The 26,611-nt window shown below is 45.6% G+C and overlaps 1 long non-coding RNA gene across 1 annotated transcript in view; it reads left to right on the top strand.

The window, feature by feature from the left end:
* Window positions 1-26,611, top strand: part of LOC138370704 (uncharacterized) — a 160,846-nt gene that overhangs the window by 36,125 nt on the left and 98,110 nt on the right. The window contains exon 2 of the long non-coding RNA XR_011230220.1: window positions 19,530-19,593. This is a non-coding gene — a long non-coding RNA (uncharacterized lncRNA). The remainder of the gene's footprint in view (window positions 1-19,529; window positions 19,594-26,611) is intronic.

The raw sequence follows: 26,611 nt of genomic DNA, 5'->3' as shown, positions 1-26,611 counted from the left end.
AGTTTGTGTAAATGCAGAAGATTTCCTATTTTGTAAATGATGAAGTTGAGATGTGTCTTGTGAGACGTGAGCAGTGTCTCCAGCAACGACCCGGCACGTCCTTGACAGTACATTGACAGTAGTACTTCAGTGTGTTGACAGTACATTGTATGTCAAGAGGGATACAAGAGGACGTATGATGAACATTGTGCACGTTATGGAAGGTATAGAGGTCGGGTGGTGTAGAGGTCAGGCCACAACAGCTCGTAAGACCTGTAGACGTCCGTGTGGGACTGAGGAAGGGGGGGGGGGGGGGAGAGGTGTGGGTGTGGGAGGGTGTGGGAGGGTGTGGGAGGGTGTGGGAGGGTCGACACAGCGTGCCAAGTATCAAGGACCCGGCCACGTCCGCTTCCTGGGGCCAGATTCTACTTTTTATCCATAGTGAGGACGACTTAAATATGCCATCAGGAGGAGCCTTGGTCTCGGTGGAGGTCAGGTCGACTGCCTGGGAGGGCGTCTTGAGGATGGGAGGGCGTCTTTAGGATGGGACGGGGAGGAGTATATGGAGGCTATCTCTCTTCTTGAGGTTATCTTGAGATGATTTCGGGACTTTTAGTGTCCGCGCGGCCCGGTCCTCGGCCAGGCCTCCGCCCCTAGGAAGCAGCCCGTGACAGCTGACTATCTCCCAGGTACCTATTTACTGCTAGGTAACAAGGGTATCAGGGTGAAAGAAACTCTGCCCATTGTTTCTCGCCGACGCCCGGGGATCGAACCTGGGACCACAGGATCATGCGTCCAGTGTTCTGTCCGCTCAGCCACCGGCTCCCACGGGTCACGGTGATATTAGCTTGATGAATTGTAAACTGTAAATTATACTTGTTGAATATGGTTGATCTGGCTCTCGAGCACCGCTCCTGTGCCAGGTAAGTTACGGGCTCACCATAGCCCGTGCTACTTGGAACTTGTTCCGAGTAGCTGAATCTATAACAACAACAACAATGTATGGCTCTCTGGGCGTTGTGTGAGCTGGCCATACTGGGCTCAAGGTGTTGCCTGCACCTGTTACCTATACTGTTACCTGCACCTGTTACCTGTCCTGTTACCTGCCCCTGTTATCTGTCCTGTTACCTGCCCCTGTTACCTGCCCCTGTTATCTGCCTCTGTTACCTGTCCTGTTACCTGCACCTGTTACCTGTTACCTGTCCTGTTACCTGCACCTGTTACCTGTCCTGTTACCTGCACCTGTTACCTTCCCCTGTTACCTGCACCTGGGAACCTCTACAGCTTCCGTTTCAAGCTGTGAGAATGATTGATCATCCTGTTGACCTCAAGCGAGACCATCATCATCATCCTTGCATCATGCGAGGATGATGTGGCCGACTGTGTGTGGGTAGCCTCGGCCTTGTAAGGGTCAGGTAAGTGATATCGTAGCCATATTGGGTTCAGGTTAGTGATATCGTAGCCATATTGGGTTCAGGTTAGTGATATCGTAGCCATATTGGGTTCAGGTTAGTGATATCGTAGCCATATTGGGTTCAGGTTAGTGATATCGTAGCCATATTGGGTTCAGGTTAGTGATATCGTAGCCATATTGGGTTCAGGTTAGTGATATCGTAGCCATATTGGGTTCAGGTTAGTGATATCGCAGCCATATTGGGTTCAGGTTAGTGATATCGTAGCCATATTGGGTTCAGGTTAGTGATGTCGTAGCCATATTGGGTTCAGGTTAGTGATATCGTAGCCATATTGGGTTCAGGTTAGTGATATCGTAGCCATATTGGGTTCAGGTTAGTGATATCGTAGCCATATTGGGTTCAGGTATGGGTAGCGTCATCCAGAAGGGGACCAAGTAAGGGGCGATATCGGTACGATATCGGATATCGTATCGGGCGATACCCATAACAAAGGGAGCATATCAGAGCGAGCATATCTGGAGTGATATCTGTATAGGCGAAGCTGTTCATCTGTTTCTAACCATTTGCCTAAACGGTAGTTACGTAGCCAGTAACACCCTTCATAGTTACGTGTTCACGGAGCCTTGTGAGGTTTAAGGCTCACCCTGAAACGCTTAATTAAAGTTTTCTTCTTAATTGTTTGTTTTAGAAACGATTTTATTAATGCGTTTCATTGCGGTGTTTTCAGTTTTGAACTGAAGGACATGGTTGTTGTTGTTGTTATAGATTCAGCCACTCGGAACAAGTTCCAAGTAGCACGGGCTATGGTGAGCCCGTGGTAGGGGTCCGTCTAATTACCACAAGCTACCACAAACTACACAAACTTCAGAAAGCTTCCTGGCAATACGTTAGTAATGAATAAATATGATATATTAAGTTAGGCTGACCTAACCTAACCTATCCTAACCTATCCTAACCAAACCTAACCTAACCTAACCTAACCTAACCGAAGCTTGGATCGTCGACTTGATTTGGCGTCACCAGCTTTTTATTTTCGTCTAATAAAAAGATACTTTTTCAGATTAAAATTATGTTTTTTCGTGTTGTACATTCAGCACCAACATTATAATGAGTAAATATATCATATTTATTCATTACTAACGTATTGCCAGGAAGCTTTCTGAAGTTTGTGTAGTTTGTGGTAGCTTGTGGTAATTAGACGGACCGCGTGGTAGACTTACCTGGCACAGGAGCGGTGCTGTGTGTCTTAAGTAAATGGATGAAATTGGTTATTTTTTTCCTACGCCAAACGTCATTTATGTCGTCTCTTTTCATTTATCAAAGACTAGGGTTCGTTGGGAATTATATTGATATTCCTAATACAACTTCAAGAGCTGTTATCCTCAGTTCAAGAGCGGATGACCTTATTATCTGTATCCATCAGAAGAAGGTTAAATATAATGCTTAGTAACTGTTATGTAAGGATCATGTGCCCACATAGCTCTCACCACAGAACAGGGCGTATTCCTCAACTATGTAGTCAAAGTACGGGGCACAGACCAAGCCCAAACCTTGAGAACTTCAATAATGACCTTGGTAACGACATGCAAATGAATATTTTAGACGTTATTGACATGTCCAGTCAGCGATTAGGAAATTTATTAATCGATAGTTGTTTAATACACTCCGGATAGAGCGGCCACCATACAGCATACAACACTAGCCAACATACAACTATACAGTGCCTCGCCTTGGCCCAGAAATCCATGAGAAGTAACAGAAGAACAACGTGAGCAATGACAGCGTTAGTAAACTCGTATTACTAAAGCAGTATTAGAAAGAATTAGCATATGCACCTACTTCGACATTGATATCATCAACATGGAACAGTATCAACGACACAAACAACAATATCAACGGCAAAAACGTCATCAGTGCAGAAGCAATGCCAGCTGTAGTATCATCAGCAGCAGCAGCAACAGTGGCAGCAGTAACAACAGCAGCAGCATTAGCAGCAGCAACAACAGGATCAACAGCAGCAGCATTAGCAGCAGCAACAACAGGATCAACAGCAGCAGCAACAACAGGATCAACAGCAGCAGCATTAGCAGCAGCAACAACAGCAGTAACAAGAGCAACAACAGCAGCAACAGGAACAACAACAGCAGAAACAGGAACAACAACAGCAGCAACAGGAACAACAGCAGCAGTAACAAGAACAACAGCAACAGGAGAAACAACAACAGCAACAGGAGCAACAACAGCAGCAACAGGAGCAGCAGCAACAGCGGATGTGACGGGCTCAGTGACCCGGGAAGAGATGAGCTTGACGCGACAGATGTCAGTGACGAGGCTGCAAGAATGTGGCTCAGCTGCTTGATTAGTTCACCTGTGTACCAGTGTACCAGTGTACCTGTGTACCGTATCCAGGTGCACCGTACCTAGGTGCACCGTGTGTGGTGCATCGTGAGCCGATCAGGCGGAAGTGTACGCATTTGCGTACCTACGTGAACCATTTTATTAAGTGCACGTGTGAGAGAGCCCGTGCACGTGTGTGTTGATTTAATCGTGATGCTTACACGGAAAGCGTGTACATGTGTGCGTTCGTGCTCATGTACGTATGATTATATTCATGTAAACATTCACGACAGAACAGACACGAGTGCTAACCTATCCATGTACACCTCCCTGCACGTGTAGATTGGCACATGTGTACTCGAGGGCTGGTACATATATTCTTAAAGATAAGAACATATGTACTTGAGGAGGGGGATTTGTACATTTCCAAACAGTAACTAGTGTGCTATTCATGTACGCGTACATATCAGATGTACGTCCACATACACATGTGTACGTACGCATGTACGTTCAGAGTTGAGAGAATACGTTAAGAGTTACACATTAAGTTGAGAGACGGGACCCAGGAGCCAAAGCTCAACCTCCCCCACAGGTACAACCAGGTGAGTACGTACACATGCACCTGAGAGACACGTGCAAATGTCAAGCAAGACGCGTGCGCTTCAAACAGGTTGTGATTATGGGAGAGAAACAAGAGAGCAGCGCAGGGGTGGCGCCAGCGTCCCGCCTCCCAGAGAAAGTATGAGGCTTATATATCAGGTTGACGCCACCGGATGTTGCCTGACTCTCTCCCTAGCTGGCTCCGGCTTACCCGGCTGCCTTGAATACTGCTCGGTACTCACCCTCTCACACTAGGCCAGATTTCTGAAGTAGAGGGAATGCAGAGAACATATATATACGACAGACACGCTAGTGCTCTCTAGAGTGGAATACTATTGCGCAATAACATATGCTTTCAAAGATGGAGAAATTGCTGACCTGGAGAGCGTGCAGAGATCCTTTACTGCTAGAATCCACTCAGTAAAATATCTAAACTATTGGGACCGACTAAAATGCCTAAATTTGTATTCTCTTGAGCGCAGGCGGGAGAAATACATAATAATTTACACGTGAAAGATATTAGAGGGGCTGGTCCCAAACCTGCACACAGAAATAACACCACATGAGACCAGAAGACATGGCAGGATGTGCAGAATACCCCCGTTGAAGAGCAGAGGTGCAACAGGTACTCTGAGAGAGAACTCTATCAACATCAGAGGCCCGAGACTGTTACACACGTTTCCACTACACATAACTGACCAGACCATCAACCAGATTTATTTAATATGCTGTACATAAAAGGAAGAGAATTATCGGGGAAAAGCGCCAAGAAATTACGACAATATAGCACTTGGAAGAGGGGGGTCAGGATAAGGATTTGGGATGGGATGGGGGGAATAGGAATGGCGCCCAACCCACTTGGAATATCGAGGATTGAACGCCGACCTGCATGAAGCGAGACCGTCGCTCTGCCTTAAGTGGTTGGGCATGCTACACAGGAGTTAACTAAGCTTTTTGGGAACATTGTTCATCTCGTGCTGGGAACTTTGTTGTGCTCGTCTGTTTCACTTTGTTGCACTTCTCTGGTAACCATTAAACTATTTACTGCTGAGGATGCTCCACCCCCTCGGTCTCCACCCCATCCCACCTCCTCGGTCTCCACCCCCTCCCACCCCCTCGGTCTCCACCCCCTCCCACCCCCTCGGTCTCCACCCCCTCGGTCTCCACCCCCTCCCCACCCCCTCGGTCTCCACCCCCTCCCCACCCCCTCGGTCTCCACCCCCTCCCACCCCCACCCCCTCCCACCCCACCCCCTCGGTCTCCACCCCCTCTCCCCCACACCCCCTCGGTCTCCACCCCCTCCCCCACACCCCCTCGGTCTCCATCCCCTCCCCCCCACCTCCTCGGTCTCCACCCCCTCCCCACCCCCTCGGTCTCCACCCCCTCCCACCCCCACCCCCTCGGTCTCCACCCCCTCTCCCCCACACCCCCTCGGTCTCCACCCCCTCCCCCACACCCCCTCGGTCTCCATCCCCTCCCCCCCACCTCCTCGGTCTCCAACCCCCTCCCCCCCTCTCGGTCTTCACTTTAGCGTCCATCTCCATTCCTCCTTTCCACCTAGTATAACATTGTCCTCTTCCTTTACCCCCCCCCCCCCCCACTCCTTCCCTTTCTATTCTCCCCCCCCCCTCTCCTTTTTCTCCCTTTCCCACCACCCTCTCCCTCTCTCCCCCTTCCCTCTGTGCCCTCCCTCTCTCCCCCTTCCCTCTGTGCCCTCCCTCTCTCCCCCTCTCGCTCTGTGCCCTCCCCCTCCCTCCTCCCCTCCCACAATGCCTCACCAAACTGTTCTCTCCTGCGGGCCCCAGATTGCCAATATCGACACTCTTCTGGAACTCTGCCATTTGAAATTAATACTGCGGAAATCTTTTGGGAAATTGGAGGATACACAAGACTGTAAGTTTTGTCTGAGAGAAGCTTGGGGAATGGGGGGGGGAGGGTGGGGGAGAACCATCTCCTTGGAGACGTGGGAAGGTTGGTGGAGGTGGGGAGACGCTATCTCCTTGGAGACGTTGGGGGGACCTGAATCTCCTGAGACTTCACAAGCACAAACTTGTAGTAAATTGTGTTGTTGAAGAGTTGGGAGGGGCTTAGGTCTCTCTCTCTCTCTCTCTCTCTCTCTCTCTCTCTCTCTCTCTCTCTCTCTCTCTCTCTCTCTCTCTCTCTCTCTCTCTCTCTCTCTCTCTATCTCCTCTCTTTTACACAAATGGGTAGAGGAACAGACGACCTCTGACTCCTTTAAGGAAGCTGAGACCAGCTTTCCCTTCCCATAGCTCAACCTTCAGCTATGGGAAGGGGAAACTCGATTCTTAACTTACTAGTTCTCCCCTAGAACCCAACGCATCGGTCGCTTTACTCCCAAGTCCCCAGTTGCAGCTTTGTTAACATAAGCGAACATTAATGGGTTGGTTCCCAGTCGATCATCCTCGGATTTTGTCAAGGGAAGAATGTATCATGTACTTATCTATGTGGTTTCTTCGGGGAAGGGAGCTTTAGCTCTTCATGCCCCGCCTCTTTACCCTTGTACCTGTTCCGATATAAATTTAACTAACATTTGAATTCTATGTCAAATCTGGTCTTAAAGTTGTGGATGAAGGTTATCTTGAGGTTATCTTGAGATGATTTTCGGGGCTTTTAATGTCCCCGCGGCCCGGTCCTCGTGTAATGACCCTGATTGTAATACCTCGCCTTGTATCTATCTCGACCGCGCACTCCGCTACTACCACTGAGCTAACCGTGCAATCTCCGCTCTTTCTATGGTAATAACAGATGCTATACCGATCATATAAGATGTTAACACTCGGGCCGTCATACGAAGACGTAAACCAGTACACAGAGGAAGGAGAGAGAGAGGAAGAGGGAGGCAGAGCGAGAGGAGAGAGAGAGGAGAGCGAGAACGAGAGCAAGGGAGGGAGAACGAGAGCGAGTGAGGGCGAGGGAGAGTGAGACACTAGTGAGGGAGAGTGAGACAGAAAGATAGAGATAATCGTAGTCACAACCTATCGTATGAGTTACCGAGTGACGCTGCCACCACCCTGAGTTACCGGACAGGGGACCGGAGTGAGAGTCGTAGGTCTTGCAGATGGAGTAACCTACCAGGACAGGTGTAGGGGACAATTGAACGGTACAAGGATCCTGGCCTGACACTCGAATAATCCTGACCACTTGGGAACTATAGTGTACACAAGAATAAGGCGGGACACACCAACACTAATACCTCAACACGGAAGACGAACGGGGGGAGGAGTACTGAATAGTTAAGAACACTAGGTCACTAGGGCAAAGGGGACGGTAGGCCCAATATCACGAAAGCAAGGAACCATTAATACACATTTAATAACACTTAATATCTGACTTTATTTGAAATAATTAAATAAGACACTCCCTAACTATATTCCCTACTAGAGGCCAAGGGTACTGAATGAGGTGCTTTAGTACAAGAGAGCCGTACTTACTCGTATGTTGTTCCACAGTTTCCCTGGAGATGATGTTCTTTCCCAGAGTCCACACACACCTCCCTACTGGGCTGTGCCCACTCAACTGACTCTCCTGATCTCCTGCTCCTCAGCTGAACATGAGGGTTTTGCATTTGTTGTTTAGGGGTTAATCCCTGAAGATTACCATGACGGCATCAATTCTGACCTCTTTGTGATTCGATGACCGTTGACCTGACTCTATGGCTAACTTATACAGAGGTGTAACTTTTACATTGTCTGCCGTCGCCTGACTGGCGCCTGTGGGTTGTTCATCCTCCACGTGGCCTGTTCATGCTGTTATGATGTTCATGTACTATGTACTGCTCTCTTGTTACACTCGACCAGGCCTCCACCCCCAGGAAGCAGCCCGTGACAGCTGACTAACACCCAGGTACCTATTTTACTGCTAGGTAACAGGGGCATAGGGAGAAAGAAACTCTGCCCATTGTTTCTCGCCGGCGCCTGGGATCGAACCCGGGACCACAGGATCACAAGTCCCGCGTGCTGTCCGCTCGGCCGACCGACCGACGGAGGGGGCTTCCACAACTTTTTTTTCAGTGCATTCCACTTGACTACTTATACAGGGTATGAGTATTTTTTTTTAAATTCTGTCCACTCAGTTGCGGTTTCAGATTTCCAATTTCACCTTCTCGTTCTGTTTCCTTAATTTTAAAGAGTCTGTTGTCACCCACCTTGTCAATTCCCCTCAGTATGTTGTATGTTACGATCATGTTTCCTCTATTTCTTCTCTCCTTTAGGAATGTGTGGGTCTAGTAAGCCATGTTTCTTCTGCGCGTGTGCGCGCACGTACGTATTCATCTAATTGTGCATGTGTGCGCCTGCTTAAATGTGTGTGTGTGTGTGTGTGTGTGTGTGTGTGTGTGTGTGTGTGTGTGCGTGCGTGTGTGTGTGTGTGTGTGTACTCACCTATTTGTGCTTGCAGGATCGAGCATTGACTCTTGGATCCTGCCTCTCCAGCCATCGGTTGTTTACAGCAATGACTCCGGTCCCATTTCCCTACCATACCTAATTTTAAAAGTATGAATAGAGTTTGCTTGTTGTGTGTGTGCGTGCCTTTGTATATAGTGTGTGTGTGTGTATTGACTATTATTGCCTGCTGGATAGAGTTGTTAGCTCTTGGACCCCGCCTTTCTAACCGTAGTTCTCAACTGACCACGACGCTTGAGGAAATGTTCACAATGAACACCGAGAGAACAAGAGTACGTGAATAGGAGCTTGAGACCGACATGAGTCATAGATAACTTAGAAAGTTTTCATCTAGCGTAAGAGTAGTGGAAAACTGGAATCAATTCAAGGAGTGTAGAGGCAAACTCCATTCATAATATTAAACAAAAAAGTATATATGATAGAGAAATAGATCAGGTGTCATTGCCTTAGACAACCGACGGGGTCCAAGGACTGACGCTCGATCCTGCAGCCACAAATAAGTGAGTACACACACTGTGAAGGATGTACTGTTGATGAGTAATAACCCCGAGTCCTGATCATTGATGACTGGTGTACTGTAATGATCACGTCAATACTGACTCTTCCCCCCTCCCCCCCCCCCTAAGGTCAACGTGTACTCACTTATTTGTGCTTGCGGGGGTTGAGCTCTGGCTCTTTGGTCCCGCCTCTCAACACGTCACTGTGGCCCCTGTTCCTCTCCTTCAACATCAATACCGAAGTGGGGGTTTTTTATGGGATAGGAGAAATTTCCCCCTCCCACGTTTGGTGACTGGGGTGGGTGGGCGTGACCTTAGTGGGCGTGACTTTGGGTGTGGTGGACCTGTACACTAGACCTTCCTCCTCCTCCCCCCTCGTCTTACTACACAACGACACAGGCAAACCATGTTTTCCCTTCAGCCAGGTGTGTGGGCTCACCACATCTGATTCAGCAGGTTTTAAAAACTCCACAGGTAATACCGTAGATTGAACAGGTGAAAGAGAGAGAGAGAGAGAGAGAGAGAGAGAGAGAGAGAGAGAGAGAGAGAGAGAGAGAGAGAGAGAGAGAGAGAGAGAGAGAGAGTAATGGTAAAGAGAACAGAACACTTAGTACACACACACTTAAGAAAGACGACAATTAACGTATAATAGCCACTGGTGCATATGACAGGGTGGAACAGGCTACTTGAACAGAGACTACATTAACGCTCAGCTCACGCAGCAGGAAACTGACGCTCACGTCACAGAACAAGGCACTATCAAGGCAAGAGAATAAGCGACGGTGAAAGGGGGAAAAAATAGAATAGCAGATAACAGGGAATTAAAACGGGGCCCCGAAGCCCACGGGTGACGTGGAAGAGAATTACGCGTGGGACGGAAGAACAAATCCACAAGGGCCGTGACTAGGGTTCGAACCTACGTCCGAGAGGATCCCAGACGCTGCCTTAATGGACTGAGCTACGACGGAAGGTTGGGAGCGAAGGACGCTAGGAGTCTGGCAGGTAACTTGACGCTAACGCGCAGGTGAGAGCAATACCCGTGACTCATAACTGGCTCTCCGTGGAACACTGACACATAGGCGGCACAAGTGACACGAGAGAGAGAAAGAGTGAGAGAAGAGAGAGAGAGAGACAGAAGAGAGAGAGATAGAGGGGGGGGGGGGGTAGAGAGACCCCTCCAGAAGAAAATGACGCACACACTGGACGCAATGTGTTGACGAGTAAGAGATATGAGATGGCGCCAGTGACACAGGTGCCAGCCAATGACACAGGTGCCAGGCAGTGACACAGGTGCCAGGAAATGACACAGGTGCCAGGCAGTGACACAGGTGCCAGCCAATGACACAGGTGCCAGGCAGTGACACAGGTGCGAGCCAATGACACAGGTGCCAGGCAGTGACACAGGTGCCAGCCAATGACACAGGTGCCAGGCAGTGACACAGGTGCCAGCCAGTGACACAGGTGCCAGGCAGTGACACAGGTGCCAGCCAGTGACACAGGTGCCAGGCAGTGACACAGGTGCCAGCCAGTGACACAGGTGCCAGCCAGTGACACAGGTGCCAGACACAAGAGATGTCCACACTTGACACTACTGCGACACAAGTGAGAGTGTCAGAACAATGATCGCTGCAAAAAGTAACAAAACGAAAAAGTTTCGCTTACTTTAGATTATTAAGATTTATAGATAAAATAATTATGAGAAATGACACTCAAACCAATGAGGCAGATGTGAAAAATAAATTACAAAACGGTAATAAATAAAACACACACACACACACACCACACACACACACACACACACACACCACACACACACACACATACACACACACACACACACACACACACACACACACACACACACACACCACACACACACACACACACACACATACACACACACACACACACACACACAGCCAGAGCTCAACCCCCACAAGCACAATTAGGTGAGTACATAAAGATCTAGGAGTTGACACAGGTGCCAGCCAGCCAGCCACGTCTGGAATGCTTCCGGACGCAGGTTCGAATCCTCGTCACGGCCCTTGTGGATTTGTTCATCTAGGAGGTGATATAACGCCAAACATATCTCTTGAAGCCCACACCAAAAGAATAACATCGGCGGCGTATGCAAGGCTGACTAACAACAGAACTGCCTACAGGAACGTGTGTAAAGAATCTTTCATACCTTGTATACCACATATGTAAGACCAATCCTGGATTATGCGGCCCCAGCATGGAGCCCGTACCTTGTCAAACACAAAAAGAAACTGAAAAAAGTTGAGTTACCAGGAAAGGCTGAGTGAACTGCACCTCACGTCGCTGGAAGACAGAAGAGCTCGGGGAGACATGATCACCACATACAAAATTCTCAGGGAAATTAACAGGGTAGACAAGGATGGATTATTTAGCACGGGTGGTACACGAACAAAGGGACACAGGTGGAAGCTGAGTACCCAAATGAGCCACAGAGATATTAGAAAAACTTTTTCAGTGTCAGTGTAGTTTGTAAATAGAATGCACTAGGAAGTGATATGGTGGAGGCTGACTCCATACACAGTTTCAAGTGTAGATATGATAGAGCCCAGTAGGCTCAGGAATCTGTACACCAGTTGATTGACGGTTGAGAGGCGGGACCACAGAGTCAAAGCTCAACCCCCGCAAGCACAACTAGCTGAGTACAACTAGGCGAGTACACACGGGGGGGGGAGGCCTCGCGGCCGAGTGGACAGCGCTTGAGGGTCGTAGTCCTAATGGCCCGGGTTCGATTCCAGGTGGAGTAAGAACATAAGAACAAAGGTAGCTGCAGAAGGCCTATTGGCCCATACGAGGCAGCATCTATTTATAACCCCCCAATCCCACTCATATACATGTCCAACCCACGTTTGAAACAATCGAGGGACCCCACCTCCACCACGTTACGCGGTAATTGGTTCCACAAATCAACAACCCTGTTACCGAACCAGTATTTACCCAAGTCTAAACTTATCTAAGTTTAAACTTATCTAAGTCTAAATCTAAACTTATCTAATTTATACCCAGATTTATATATGTTAAAAGTATTTTACGCTAGGTATCGTTATTGCATCATTAAAGTATCGTTAATATATCGTTACTGACTCTGACCAAGCTTAAAAAAAGGACTCTCTCTCAATGTGAAGGTTATCTTGAGGTTATCTTGAGATGATTTCGGGGCTTTAGTGTCCCCGCGGCCCGGTCCTCGACCAGGCCTCCACCCCCAGGAAGCAGCCCGTGACAGCTGACTAACACCCAGGTACCTATTTACTGCTAGGTAACAGGGACATTCAGGGTGAAAGAAACTTTGCCCATTTGTTTCTGCTTCGTGCGGGAATCGAACCCGCGCCACAGAATTACGAGTCCTGCGCGCTATCCACCAGGCTACGAGGCCCCTTAGTGGTGTTCACGTCCTGAACTGGACTTGTACTTGGACTGGGCTTGTACTTGGACTAGACTTGTACTTGGACTGGACTTGTACTTGGACTAGACTTGTACTTGGATTGGACTTGTACTTGGACTGGACTAATACTTGGACTGGACTTGGTCTGATTTTGTAGAGGGTTCGAAAACGGAGGCAAAGACCAAACTTATCGATGCCTAGCTAGGCCTAGTGTAGCATAATGCTCCTAGCATGGTGTTATTGTTATAGACTCAGCTACTCGGAACAAGCTCCAAGTAGCACGGGCTATGGTGAACCCGTAACTTACCTGGCACAGGAGCGGAGCAAGTAGCACGGGCTATGGTGAGCCCGTAGTGGACTTACCTGGCACAGGAGCGGGGCAAGTAGCACGGGCTATGGTGAGCCCGTAACTTACCTGGCACAGGAGCGGGGCAAGTAGCACGGGCTATGGTGAGCCCCGTAGTTGACTCCGAGCAGTTCTGGCTTGCTATTTGACCAAGTACAGAGTGATAGTGAGGAGGCGAGGCTCAGGTGGCAGCCCACCTCACCTGCACTCCACTCCCTCCTACCCCCCCCCCCCATCGGGGCTCAACCTCCCCGCGGCCCGGTCCTCGACCAGACCTTCCCTCTAAAACCTGACCCATCAAGACTATTATCCCGTCACAGTGAGGTCACACACACACACACACACACACACACACACACACACACACACACACACACACACACACACACACACACACACACACACACACACACACACACACACACATTTGGTCTCTTATTTTCGTTTGGTTAATTGAGTTGGGTCAGGTCAGGTCAGGTCAGGTCAGGTCAAGTTGGATTACATGCCTGGAAACACAAACCGAAACTGTCTCTATTTTCCGCTTGTTAAAACTTGTAATAAAGTTGTTACATCTTGGCTTAACGTGTTTATAACGTATTAGAACGTTGTTACAACTTGCTATATTGGTTGTTATAACTGGTTAGGAGGTGTTAAAACTTGTTTGAACGTTGTACCAACGTCGTAGTTTCGGTGTGTTTGGCGGGATTGTAGTGTAACGATGATTTATAAGGCAACCCATCCTTTGTTTTTTTACGGGCTATTCATGCCCGTGCCATCTTTTGGGTGACTTAATCTCGGTCCGTCTAATTACCACAAGCTACCACAAACTACACAAACTTCAGAAAGCTTCCTGGCAATACGTTAGTAATGAATAAATATGATATATTTACTCATTATAATGTTGGTGCTGAATGTACAACACGAAAAAACATAATTTTAATCTGAAAAAGTATCTTTTTATAAAGAAATTAGACGAAAATAAAAAGCTGGTGACGCCAAATCAAGTCGACGATCCAAGCTTCGGTTAGGTTAGGTTAGGTTTGGTTAAGTTAGGTTAGGTTAGGTTAGGATAGGTTAGGATAGGTTAGGTTAGGTCAGCCTAACTTAATATATCATATTTATTCATTACTAACGTATTGCCAGGAAGCTTTCTGAAGTTTGTGTAGTTTGTGGTAGCTTGTGGTAATTAGACGGACCCAGGGGGAGACATGATTACCACCTACAAAATTCTCAGAGGAATTCTTAGCATACCCGCGGCCCGGGGATGCTAAGAATTCCAAAAAGGAGGCCTCGACCAGGCCTCCCTTTTGTTACACACCCCCAGGAAGCAGCCCGTAGCAGCTGTCTAACTCCCAGGTACCTATTTACCGCTAGGTAACAGGAGGCATCAGGGTGAAAGAAACTGCCCATTTTGTTACCGCCTCCACCGAGGATTGAACCCAGATCCTCAGGACTACGAATCTGAAGCGCTGTCCACTCAGCTGTCAGGCCCCTTCATGGGTTAGGTTAGGATAGCATGGGTTAGGTTAAGATAGCAAGGGTTAGGTTAGGATAGCATGGGTTAGGTTAGGATAGCATGGATTAGGTTAGGATAGCATGGGTTAGGTTAGGATAGCATGGGTTAGGTTAGGATAGCATGGGTTAGGTTAGGATAGCATGGGTTAGGGTATTGTTAGCATAGGGAAGATTGGATTTAATTAGATTAGGTTGAGTTCATATAACTTGTCTATGTGTTTGTGAAAGTGTGTTTTGTAAAAATATGTATTTTGTGAAAATGTATATAAATGTGAATGTGTTGAGTGTGAGTTTATATGTTTACCTCTGAGTGTGTGGCATTAAATTATCTCTTTAAGATATAGTAATTATTTAAAACTACTTTAAAACATACGGTTTACTGAGCATCCTGTTTAACATGAATACATATTAAGTATAGATGTGGGAGATTGACAGAGCTGAGATGATAATATGATATGATTAAGAAATCCAAATGGGCTTTTAATATGGTCTGTACTGAATATGCCATTAAAAACAGTGTTTATCTGTCTTTTATAAAATAAATATCACTGCACCATTGATATCCCCATTACCCATCATCTCTGTCTATATGGCATATAGTCCGTCTGTCTATATCTGTCTTATCTGCCACTCTGTAAGTCAGAGGTACCTCCTGTCTGTCTGATTATTTTGTCTGTCTGTTATATGTGTTCATTGATCTCTGTCACTTCTTCTTATAGACGGATGCGTGATGTGAATATATGTTTGTCTGGGATGCTCCCGGACGTAGGTTCGAATCCTCATCACGGCCCCTGTGGATTTGTTCATATATTTGTCTGTTTAAATAACAAAATGCTTTATAAATAAATGCTGACTAAATGCAGTGTATACTAATTGAGAGAGCTAGGTTGATGGGGTGGTTGATGGGGGTAGTTGATGGGGTTGGTTGATGGGGGTGGTTGATGGGGTGGTTGATGGGGGTGGTTGATGGGGTGGTTGATGGGGGTGGTTGATGGGGTGGTTGATGGGGGTGGTTGATGGGGTGGTTGATGGGGGATGATTGATGGGGTGGTTGATGGGGTGGTTGATGGGGGTGGTTGATGGGGGTGGTTGATGGGGAGGTTGATGGGGTGGTTGATGGGGTGATTGATGGGGGTGGTTGATGAGGAGGTTGATGGGGTGGTTGATGGGGTGATTGATGGGGGTGGTTGATGGGGATGATTGATGGGGTGGTTGATGGGGTGGTTGATGGGGTGATTGATGGGGATGATTGATGGGGTGGTTGATGGGGTGGTTGATGGGGTGATTGATGGGGGTGGTTGATGGGGATGATTGATGGGGTGGTTGATGGGGTGGTTGATGGGGTGGTTGATGGGGGTGGTTGATGGGGTGGTTGATGGGGTGATTGATGGGGTGGTTGATGGGGTGGTTGATGGGGTGGTTGATGGGGGGGGGTCTTTCAACAGTGTGGCCTGGTAGTTTCATTGCTCCTTACTAATATATTTTAATGAAAGTGAAGAGGCAGTCTAAGCCGGTGGGGAGGGAGAGTGGGGGGGAGGTAATGGGGAATGGGGGAGAAAGGACTAGCGGAAGGGTGGTAAGGGAGGCAGGAAGGGATGGGTGTTGGGAAGGGGAGGACAAGCGGAGGCTGGACTGAATCGACATTAAATATTTTATGGCGCTACCGCCAAAATATGAATAGCAAAATTAATTGCAAAATATGAACAGAAAATCTGTCAATTTTCTCAACATCAGTGAAAATGTTGTATATTCTAGAAAAAAATAAGTATGGAATTCTTTCTTTTCAAAATATTTAGCCACGTGTATCCGGCGACCAATGCCAAATATTGTCATGGGGGGGGGGGGGTTCAATATGTTACCGTAGTATGCTGTTCCTCTTGAATTCTGATGACCCTCCCCCCCAAGCAGCCTATGTCAGTCCTGTACACCAGACCATTCACCATGCCAAGTTGGGTGAGGCTACCCAACTTTGGTGAACGCCTCACTTCAATCTTAGACAGATATTCTCTCTTTTACCTGTCTCTCTAATATATATATATATATATATATATATATATATATATATATATATATATATATATATATATATATATATATATATATATATATATATATATATATATATATATAATTTGCTGTTATTGGTGCACGTTCTATGTAGGTCTGGCCAAGCTGGCAGGGTTGTGGGCGGCGGGGGTCATTGACACCATCTCTCTCTCTCTCTCTCTCTCTCTCTCTCTCTCTCTCTCTCTCTCTCTCTCTCTCTCTCTCTCTCTCTCTCTCTCTCTCTCTCTCTCTCCATTTATACACAGTATTTCTTTTCTGAACATAGATACACAAACCCCTCTCTCTACACACACATACGTATGTGTCAGCATGTATCGTATGTATGAGTATGTATCACATGTCAGGATGTCTCGTGTGACAGAATGTGTCATGTGTCATACCAATCATGTACTGGTATTACGTGTCGGTATGTATAACCTGTCAGTTGTGATGAGGTGTTAGTGTGTATCCCGTGTATGTGTCACATGCGTCAGTATGCTTCATGTGTCAGTATGTATTACGTATATGACAGCATGTATCGCGTGTCGGTACACACACACACACACACACATATATATATATATATATATATATATATATATATATATATATATATATAATATATATATATATATATATATATATATATATATATATATATATATATATATATATATATATTTATGTATTAGGCGTCTAAGGAAAACCATATAATTAATGAAACATAAATTATATTGCAACTGATGTGCAGAACTTGAAGCATTCGGGGGACACAGTTGGAACGAGGGAGGGGTGGGGGTGAGTGGGTGGGGGTGGAGGGGTGGGGGGTGGAGGGGTGGGGGTGGGAGTAGGTGGGGTGGAGGGGTGGGGGCAAACATTCAGGTTGAGCAGGGGGGGAGGGGAGGAGTGCTGCGAATGGGAGCCACTCAATTATTTTCATAGTGTGAAGCCAGTACGAAACCAGTAGCCAGTGCCAGAATCGTCGTGGGGTTCAGTATGTGACTATACTGTGCTGTTGTTTGTTGAATGATACCTATCTCTGACCCGACCATGTTGGGCACTTACCCCACAGCACTCATTGTGCAAAGTTGGGTGAAGCTAACCTTAAGCGTCTGGTGTCCATGTCTCGGACAGACAGACACATTTTTTTATATATAAAATATATTTATATCAAATTTTATGACGGTGGTTGCAGTCTTCCTCTGGTGATATGTGAGCTCCCCACATAGCAAACTGAGCCCCACGAAGAATCCAGAGCATCATGGAGCACCCTGACCTCCACCTGAGCCCCGCGAAGCACTGGAAGAAGCACGTGTTTCTGGCGCTGCTGAATTCCCTCTCTTTCCTCACCCTGGGGTGAACTATCCTTACAGAGGCCTATATAGAGTCCAGCTTCAGCTCCAAGGCCACTATTTTCTAACACCAGGGACGTCGATTAGAAGGAATAATAAGGAGACCGTTTGCTGCCTCTTGGACCTTTTAGAATGATTGTCAAGCCTCTTGGACCTTTTAGAATGATTATCAAGCCTCTTGGACCTTTTAGAATGATTATCAAGCCTCTTGGACCTTTTAGAATGATTATCAAGCCTCTTGGACCTTTTAGAATGATTATCAAGCCTCTTGGACCTTTTAAAATGATTATCAAGCCTCTAGGACCTTTTAGAACGATTATCAAGTGCGTAGCCTCGCCCCGTACCCTTAAATAATTGATCATACCAGCTTAGGCAGAAGTCCTCGCCCCCTCAAGCTTCTTGGACTTTTTAGAATGATTATTAAGCCTCTTAGACCTTTTAGAATGATTATCAAGCCTCCTGGACCTTTTAGAATGATTATCAAGTGGGTAGCCTCGCCCCTTACCCTCAAATAATTGATCATACCAGCTCGGCAGAAGTCCTCTCCCCCTCAAGCCTCTTGGACTTTTTAGAATGATTATCAAGCCTCTTTGACCTTTTAGAATGATTATCAAGCCTCTTGGACCTTTTAGAATGATATCAAGTGCGTAGCCTCGCCCCTTACCCCTCAAATAATTGATCATACCAGCTCGGCAGAAGTCCTCTCCCCCTCAAGCCTCTTGGACTTTTTAGAATGATTATCAAGCCTCTTTGACCTTTTAGAATGATTATCAAGCCTCTTGGACCTTTTAGAATGATTATCAAGCCTCTTGGACCTTTTAGAATGATTATCAAGTGCGTAGCCTCGCCCCTTACCCTCAAATAATTGATCATACCAGCTCGGCAGAAGTCCTCTCCCCCTCAAGCCTCTTGGACTTTTTAGAATGATTATCAAGCCTCTTTGACCTTTTAGAATGATTATCAAGCCTCTTGGACCTTTTAGAATGATTATCAAGCCTCTTGGACCTTTTAGAATGATTATCAAGTGCGTAGCCTCGCCCCTTACCCTCAAATAATTGATCATACCAGTTCACGCAGAAGTCCTCTCCCCCTCCCCCCAACCTCCCTCTCCCAACCTCCCTCTCCTTCCTAGGCTTGTTTACCTGCCTTATGATGTACTGCGTTTCTCTGGTGATGAGTTGTGTTCCTTCAGGCTATAGCTGCCCGCGCACGACCTAATCTTCCGGGTTCTGGGTCTCGTTATGGAGCGAACTTCTCAACTTTCTCGTTTCCTCGTGCTCTAGCCTGTTTTTTTTTTGTTTTTTAACTTGGACTATCAGTTTTTTTTGGTTATAAAAAGTAAAGGAATTTGTTTAAATTGTATAACGGAAAAAACACTGTTTTCGTAGCCTATTTGTATGTATGAAATGTATAATGTATTAGGTGAAATTTCATATAATTCTTTAAAAGTGCAATAATATATATATATATATATATATATATATATATATATATATATATATATATATATATATATATATATATTCGTAACATTGTAATTAGTACAACTTTTGATGCCGTGTTGGCAAAACATTCTTAATTGATATACGTTTTACAATTACAGATATTACGACTGCCATGGATGATTGATTCCTAAGGGCACCATGATGTTTGTAATGTCGTCAAAGGTAACTGTTCAATCTTGTTCAACAGTGGAATAGATAGATAGATGAAATTTCAAGATAGATGAGATTTAGGCTGACCTTACTACACCTGTATGTAGACACCTGTCTACATCTTGCCCCTAATGTTTAATAAACAGCTGCACACTGTTACCTATGATGAAATGGTTATGTAATATAATATTTTGTTTAAGTTATGATAGTCATTTAAACATATATATTCTGACAACATTTATCATATAACGTTGAAACTGTATATGTGTGTCTTGCAAGGTTTCTCTCCCATGGTACATTGCCACCTTTGTACATGAACACCTTTGTGTTTGTTCCCTTTCCAAAGAACAGCCGATCTTCTATGTCCTCTGATAAATATAAAGTTATTGCCGTAAACACATATACTAAACAGAGTATTTGAGTATATCCTTATTCACTTTCCAGCTGACGAATTAGACACCCGATGATTTTTCAGTTGTCATACATTGATGGTTACCGGTAATTAACGACAATTTGTAGTTTCGTCGTGGGGGAAGCTGTTTAGCACCTCACTAAACCAGTACCTTTAGGTACTGGTTTAGCTAACCAGCTTCCTAAACTCCTAACCAGTTTTCCTAAACTCCTAACCTTCCTAAACTAACTAACCAGCTTCCTGAACTCTAAATTTAGTTTAACCAGCTTCCTGAACTCTAAATTTAGTTTAACCAGCTTCCTGAACTCTAAATTTAGTTTAACCAGCTTCCTAAACTCTAAATTTAGAGTTTAGGAAGCTGGTTAGTTACTGTTTAGTAACTCATAGGGTAGCTCTATTTTCTTGATGCTGCCAAAGCTTTTGACAGCTAAACTTGTTGTCAAACGATTCCGATACGTTATTTGATATGTTTTATGATATACGTTTCTTAGCAGAAATTTATGTCTTGTTACCGCTACATAACTGTGTATTTTTTTATCGTGTATGCAAATATGTCGTGTATGCTGTCAAATATACTGACGTCCTCTCTGAGAATTTCTCACTAACAACAGGTGTCAAATAAAGAACTATTTTCAGTTCTCTGTTAATGTATTTGCCGGCGGATAGGATGCATGTTGTGGTGCCGCCGCCGCCAACCCAATGTATATTGTATTTACATGCACAAAATCCTGTCTTTTCCTACAAAACCGCTTGAAAATAACTTTTTAAAAAATGTATGACGAAACTTGTTTTTCCACAAAATTTCCTTGTAAATTAACACTTAATTAGTCCTAGCAAATACGATATTTGCTCGTCTATCTTAACCAACCACTTGGGCTGGACGGTAGAGCGACGGTCTCGCTTCATGCAGGTCTGCGTTCAATCCCTGACCATCCAAGTGGTTGGGCATCATTCCTTCCCTCCTTCCCATACCAAATCCTTGTCCTGACCCTTTCCCAGTACTATATAGTCGTAATGGCTTGGCACTTACCCCCTGATAGTTCCCTTCTCCTTGTCTATCTTAATCCATTGTTGAAAGATTTGGCAGTACTAAGGCAAATGTTTTCTGCTCTGCTGATAATCAAGTTCTATTGACAATCACCAAAGATGCATTGGAAAATTTGATAAAGATATGTAGACTATATAGTGTCGTTCAATCTTGTCCATTGTTCTGTAATAACTTCTAACTCACAGGAATTATTTTATGCAGATTTTAAATTAAAATTACTAGGCAAAAACATTATAGTAACATATTTTGAAAAGTATCTGGGGGCATATTATATTCTCAAAGGCCCCACATTGTATGCCCCTGTTACCTAGCAGTAAAATAAGTACCTGGGTGTTAGTCAGCTGTCACGGGCTGCTTCCTGGGGGTGAAGGCCTGGTCGAGGACCGGGCCGCGGGGACACTAAAGCCCCGAAATCATCTCAAGATAACCTCAAGATATGTGACCTTTTCTGATTCAGGAAATCTTTCCGAACAAATTATGAGTGAGTTTATAATAGTCATCTTGACACCTCATTGAAAGTAAATTGATTTTACTCCTCTTGCCCGAAACGCTATGCGTATTAGTGGCTTTAGATATTGTATGTACTAGCGCTGTCTATAAATCCAACATTATTTGTAAATCATCTATGTATGTACTTTTCCTGAATAAAAATTTGAATTTTAATTTCAATTAACAGTTTGTAAGTTTGTTTGGATGTAAATAATGAGACGTGCGAAAAGCTGACCTTCTTAAGCTCCATTGTAAATGAAAGAAAGATTCATAACGTGTCTTAGGGGTTTATTTTTGCGTAGAAACGTTTAAAAACATAAGAATTAAGCTAACTGTAGAAAGCCTATTGGACCATACGAGGCAGCTGCTATTTACACCCACCCAATCTCCCTGGGTTTGGTGCTGCGGCTGTTGCCAAGACGAGTGTGTCTTACCTCGTCGACACTGGACAGTTCATTGAGTATTGTTCTGGTCGTTGCTCTCATGCTCCAAGCCTGGTAACTTTGCATTTGTTGTGGTTGCAGTCCGGTAGCCACTTGTCGGAGGAATAGTTTTGCTTTCTGGATTTTTTTTTTTTTTTTTTTTTTTTTGAGATATATACAAGAGTTGTTACATTCTTGTACAACCACTAGTACGCGTAGCGTTTCGGGCAAGTCCTTAATCCTATGGTCCCTGGAATACGATCCCCTGCCGCGAAGAATCGTTCTTTCATCCAAGTACACATTTTACTGTTGCGTTAAACAGAGGCTACAGTTAAGGAATTGCGCCCAGTAAATCCTCCCCGGCCAGGATACGAACCCATGACATAGCGCTCGCGGAACGCCAGGCGAGTGTCTTACCACTACACCACGGATTTTCCTTGAACATCATGCGGGCATCACCCGACATGATTCTTCTGTAAGTTTTGCATCATCTGGGAATAATACATTGATAGAGTCAAGCTTTTCATCTCGGCTTTATCACTTATATATATATATATATATATATATATATATATATTAGAACAGCACTGGTCCTAGAACTGAGCCTTGTGGGACACCATTGGACACTCCTCCTCCACCCAGTTGTTTACTCTGAACATCCCGAGGTAAGTTTAATGCGGTTTGCGAAGGTCCTGTTTAAGCCAAATGAGAGGAAGCATAAAATGTTCAAACTTCTACACTACACGTCTGGGATGTTCCCTGACGTAGGTTCGAATCCTCGTCACGGCCCTTGTGGATTTATTCAAACATCTATTGTTATGAACGCAGCGTTTCTGTGTTTATGAACCTGACCCGAAGATGGATGAACATTATATTTATTCTGTGTTAACAGTACTGGTTAACAGTATCTCCGAATAACAGTATCTCCGATTAACAGTATCTCCGATTAACAGTATCTCCGAATAACAGTATCTCCGATTAACAGTATCTCCGATACTGTTAATACCTCTTCTTATAATGGTTTCTCGCACCTGCTGTAATACTCCTGTATGTGTGTACCCGCCTGTTTGTGCCTGCAGGATCGAGCATTAACTCCTGGACCCCGCCTTTCTAGCCGTCGGTTGTTTAAAAACAATGAATCGTCCTCTTGCCCGCTGTCAGTTATGGCGTGAGAAGGAGTTTGCGTTCGTCCCCTATTGAAATTGAAATTGAAATTGAAATAAGTTTATTGAGGTAAAATACACACAAAGGGATGAGGTAGCTCAAGCTATTCTCACCCCGTTCAGTACATCGTGTTAATACATACATAGACACACATCACAAACAATAAACATATTACCAAACATTCTGAGAGATAAACATATACATTTCCTATTCGTCCCCTATCGGTCGCTAGTGACCGCCAGGGGACGAACATTCTAAAAGTTCTCACGCCAAGACTAATGTTTATTATTACTGGTTGGTGTGTTCAATGTTCTTTGGTACAGGGGTTCGTGGATATGTCATGTTAATGTCGTTTGTCAAGTTACAACTGGCGTTTCTCTCGTCAGGTTTTTAACATCAGAGCAATGAGCACGGATATATTGCTTCGGTTAGGTTAGGTTTGGTTTGGTTAAGTTAGGTTAGGTTGGTTAAGTTAGGTTAGGTTAGGTTAAGTTAGGTTAGGTTAGGTTAAGTTAGGTTAGGATAGGTTTGGTTTGGTTAAGTTAGGTTAGGTTAGGTTAGGTTAAGTTAGGTTAGGTTAGGTTAGGTTAGGTTAAGTTAGGTTAGGATAGGTTAGGTTAGGTTTGGTTTGGTTAGGTTTGGTTTGGCTAAGTTAGGTTTGGTTTGGTTAAGTTAGGATAGGATAGGTTAGGTTAGGATAGGTTAGGTTTGGTTAAGTTAGGTTAGGTTAGGTTTGGTTTGGTTAAGTTAGGTTAGGTTATGTTAGGTTAAGTTAGGTTAGGTTAGGTTAGGTTAAGTTAGGTTAAGTTAGGTTAAGTTAGGTTAGGTTAGGTTAGGTTAGGTTAAGTTAGGTTAGGTTAGGTTAGGTTAAGTTAGGTTAGGTTAGGTTAGGCCAGCCTAACCTAACATATATTTATTCATTACTAACGTATTGCCAGGAAGCTTTGTGAAGCTTGTGTCGCTTGTGGTAATTAGACGGACCCTTGTATGGCGTTGCCAGAATCATACAACTCGGGTGTATGTTCGCAGTTGGTGTATTGTTTCGTATGAACAAAGTTACTGGTGCCTCCAGTGAGCGTGGGCGCTCTTTCCGGTCTCCGGGATAGTCAGATACTTTGCTGCTGGACGAAGTCCACTCATAACATATCGATTCCAGATCATACATACATACAAGTTTGCATTTTGTTTCTCACAAGGATTTAAAAAAAAATTATATCTCAAACTGTGTGACTGGTCATACATTCTTAATCTATTGTTATATTGTTTGCCCTTGACGCATTTTTCACGAAAAATGACCGACCACCCAAAAAAAAATCATTTCACAATATGCGTCCCTAGTAGCTAGCCTTTGAAAATAACAGCGTTTAAGACACCTGGTTATCTTGAGATGATTTCGGGGCTTTTTAGTGTCCCAGCGGCCCAGTCCTCGACCAGGCCTCCACCCCCAGGAAGCAGCTAGTGACAGCTGACTAACACCCAGGTACCTATTTTACTGCTAGGTAACAGGGGCATAGGGTGAAAGAAACTCTGCCCAGTGTTTCTCGCCGGCGCCTGAAATCGAACCCAGGACCACAGGATCACAAGTCCAGCGTGCCGTCCGCTCGGCCGACCGGCTCCCTGTCTTAAAGATGTCTTAAAAACCTTAAAAAAAGAAAGGTGTTCAGTCTTCAAAACGACAGCCCGAGCAGGCTAGGCTGCCAGCGACACTCGTGTATTTTGCCTTTAATGTAACAATGCAGTGAGGCCCCTCATTGAGGCGGTGTGAGGGGGGGGGAGGGAAGGAATGTGAGGCTATTATGAGCCCCGGGCCACGATGGGGGCCCCCCACCCCTCTATTTCTGACCCCCATGGGCCAGCACGTGGGGGCACCTAGGAGCCAAAATAACCCCCCATTGTCTACCCAGTATAATGAAGGGTGTGTACAGTGTGTGGCACCTGTGTGCTGCGGCCCCGGGGGGGGGGGGAGGATTGTTGGGTTGGTAACTGTGCTGTTAGGGAAGTGTTGAGATGGGTGGTTACCCCTGGGGAGGGGGGGGGGAGGGAGCTATCAGGGGGGGAAAGAGCCAAGCTATTAAGACTATATAGCACTGGGATGGGGTCAGGATAAGGATCTGGGATGGGACGGGGGAGGGAAGGGAATGGTGCCCAACCACTTGGACGGTCGGGGATTGAACGCCGACCTGCATGAAGCGAGACTGTCGCTCTATCGTCCAGCCCAAGTGATTGGATTGGGGGGGGGGGAGTACTAAGTGGGTATAAATTGTCATTCACACTTCCACGGAAATAAGCATTATATTCACCTGGGCTGTATGGGGCTCGAACCGCTGACCTCATGCGTGTGAAGCCGACGCTCTACCGACTGGGCCATGAATGGTCTTAACTTATCGTGGTGGGTTAAGTACTGAGGTGGGTAGTTATCGTACTCACCTAGTTGTACTCACCTAGTTGTGTTTGCGGGGGTTGAGCTTTGGCTCTGTAGTACTGACAATCAACAGGTGTACATATTCCTGAGCGTACTGGGCTCTGTCATATCTACATTTGAAACTGTGTATGGAGTCAGCCTCCACCACATCACTTCCTAGTGCATTCCATTTACTAACTACACTGACACTGAAAAAGTTCTTTCTAATGACTCTGTTGCTCATTTGGGTACTCAGCTTCCACCTGTGTCCCCTTGTGCGTGTACCACCCGTGTTACATAATCCATCCTTGCCTACCATGTCAATTCCCTGAGAATCTTGTATGTGGTGATCAGGTCTACCCGAGCTCTTCTGTCGTCCAACACGTGAGGAGCAGTTCACTCAGCCGTTCCTTGTAGCTCATGCCTCTTAGTTCTGGGACTAGCCTAGTGGCATACCTCTGAACTTTTTCCAGCTTCGTCTTGTGCTTGACAAGGTATGGGCTCCATGCTGGGGCCGGATACTCCAGGATTGGCTTTACATATGAGGTATACAAGATTCTAAAAAATTCCTTACACAGGTTTCTGAAGGCCGTTCTGACGTTAGCCAGCCTCGCATACGCCACCGATGTTATTCTTTTGATGTGGGCTTCAGGAGACAGGTTTGGCGTGATATCAACTGCTAAATCTTTCTCTGTTCGTTTCGTGAATGACTTCATGTCACATTCGGTACCCAGTGTCTGGCCTCCTATTTCCTCCCCCTAGTTTCATTACCTTACATTTACTTGGGTTGAACTTTAGTAGCCATTTGTTGGACCATTCCTTCAGTTTGTTTAGGTCATCTTGTAGCCTCATACTATCTTCCGCCATTTTAATCTTCCTCATAATATTTGCATCGTCCGCAAACATTGAGAGGAACGAGTCTATTCCCTCTGGGAGATCGTTTACATATATCAGGAACAGTATAGGTCCAAGAATTGATCCCTGTGGGACTCCACTGGTGACGTGCCACCACTCCAATACCTCACCCCTCACAGTGACTCGCTGTCTTCTGTTGCTTAGGTACTCTCTTATCCAGTGGAGTACCTTCCCTTTCA

The sequence above is a fragment of the Procambarus clarkii genome, chromosome 33, assembly GCF_040958095.1.
Source record: "Procambarus clarkii isolate CNS0578487 chromosome 33, FALCON_Pclarkii_2.0, whole genome shotgun sequence".
NCBI lineage: Eukaryota > Metazoa > Arthropoda > Malacostraca > Decapoda > Cambaridae > Procambarus > Procambarus clarkii.
This window is presented reverse-complemented; position numbering and strand designations above follow the sequence as displayed.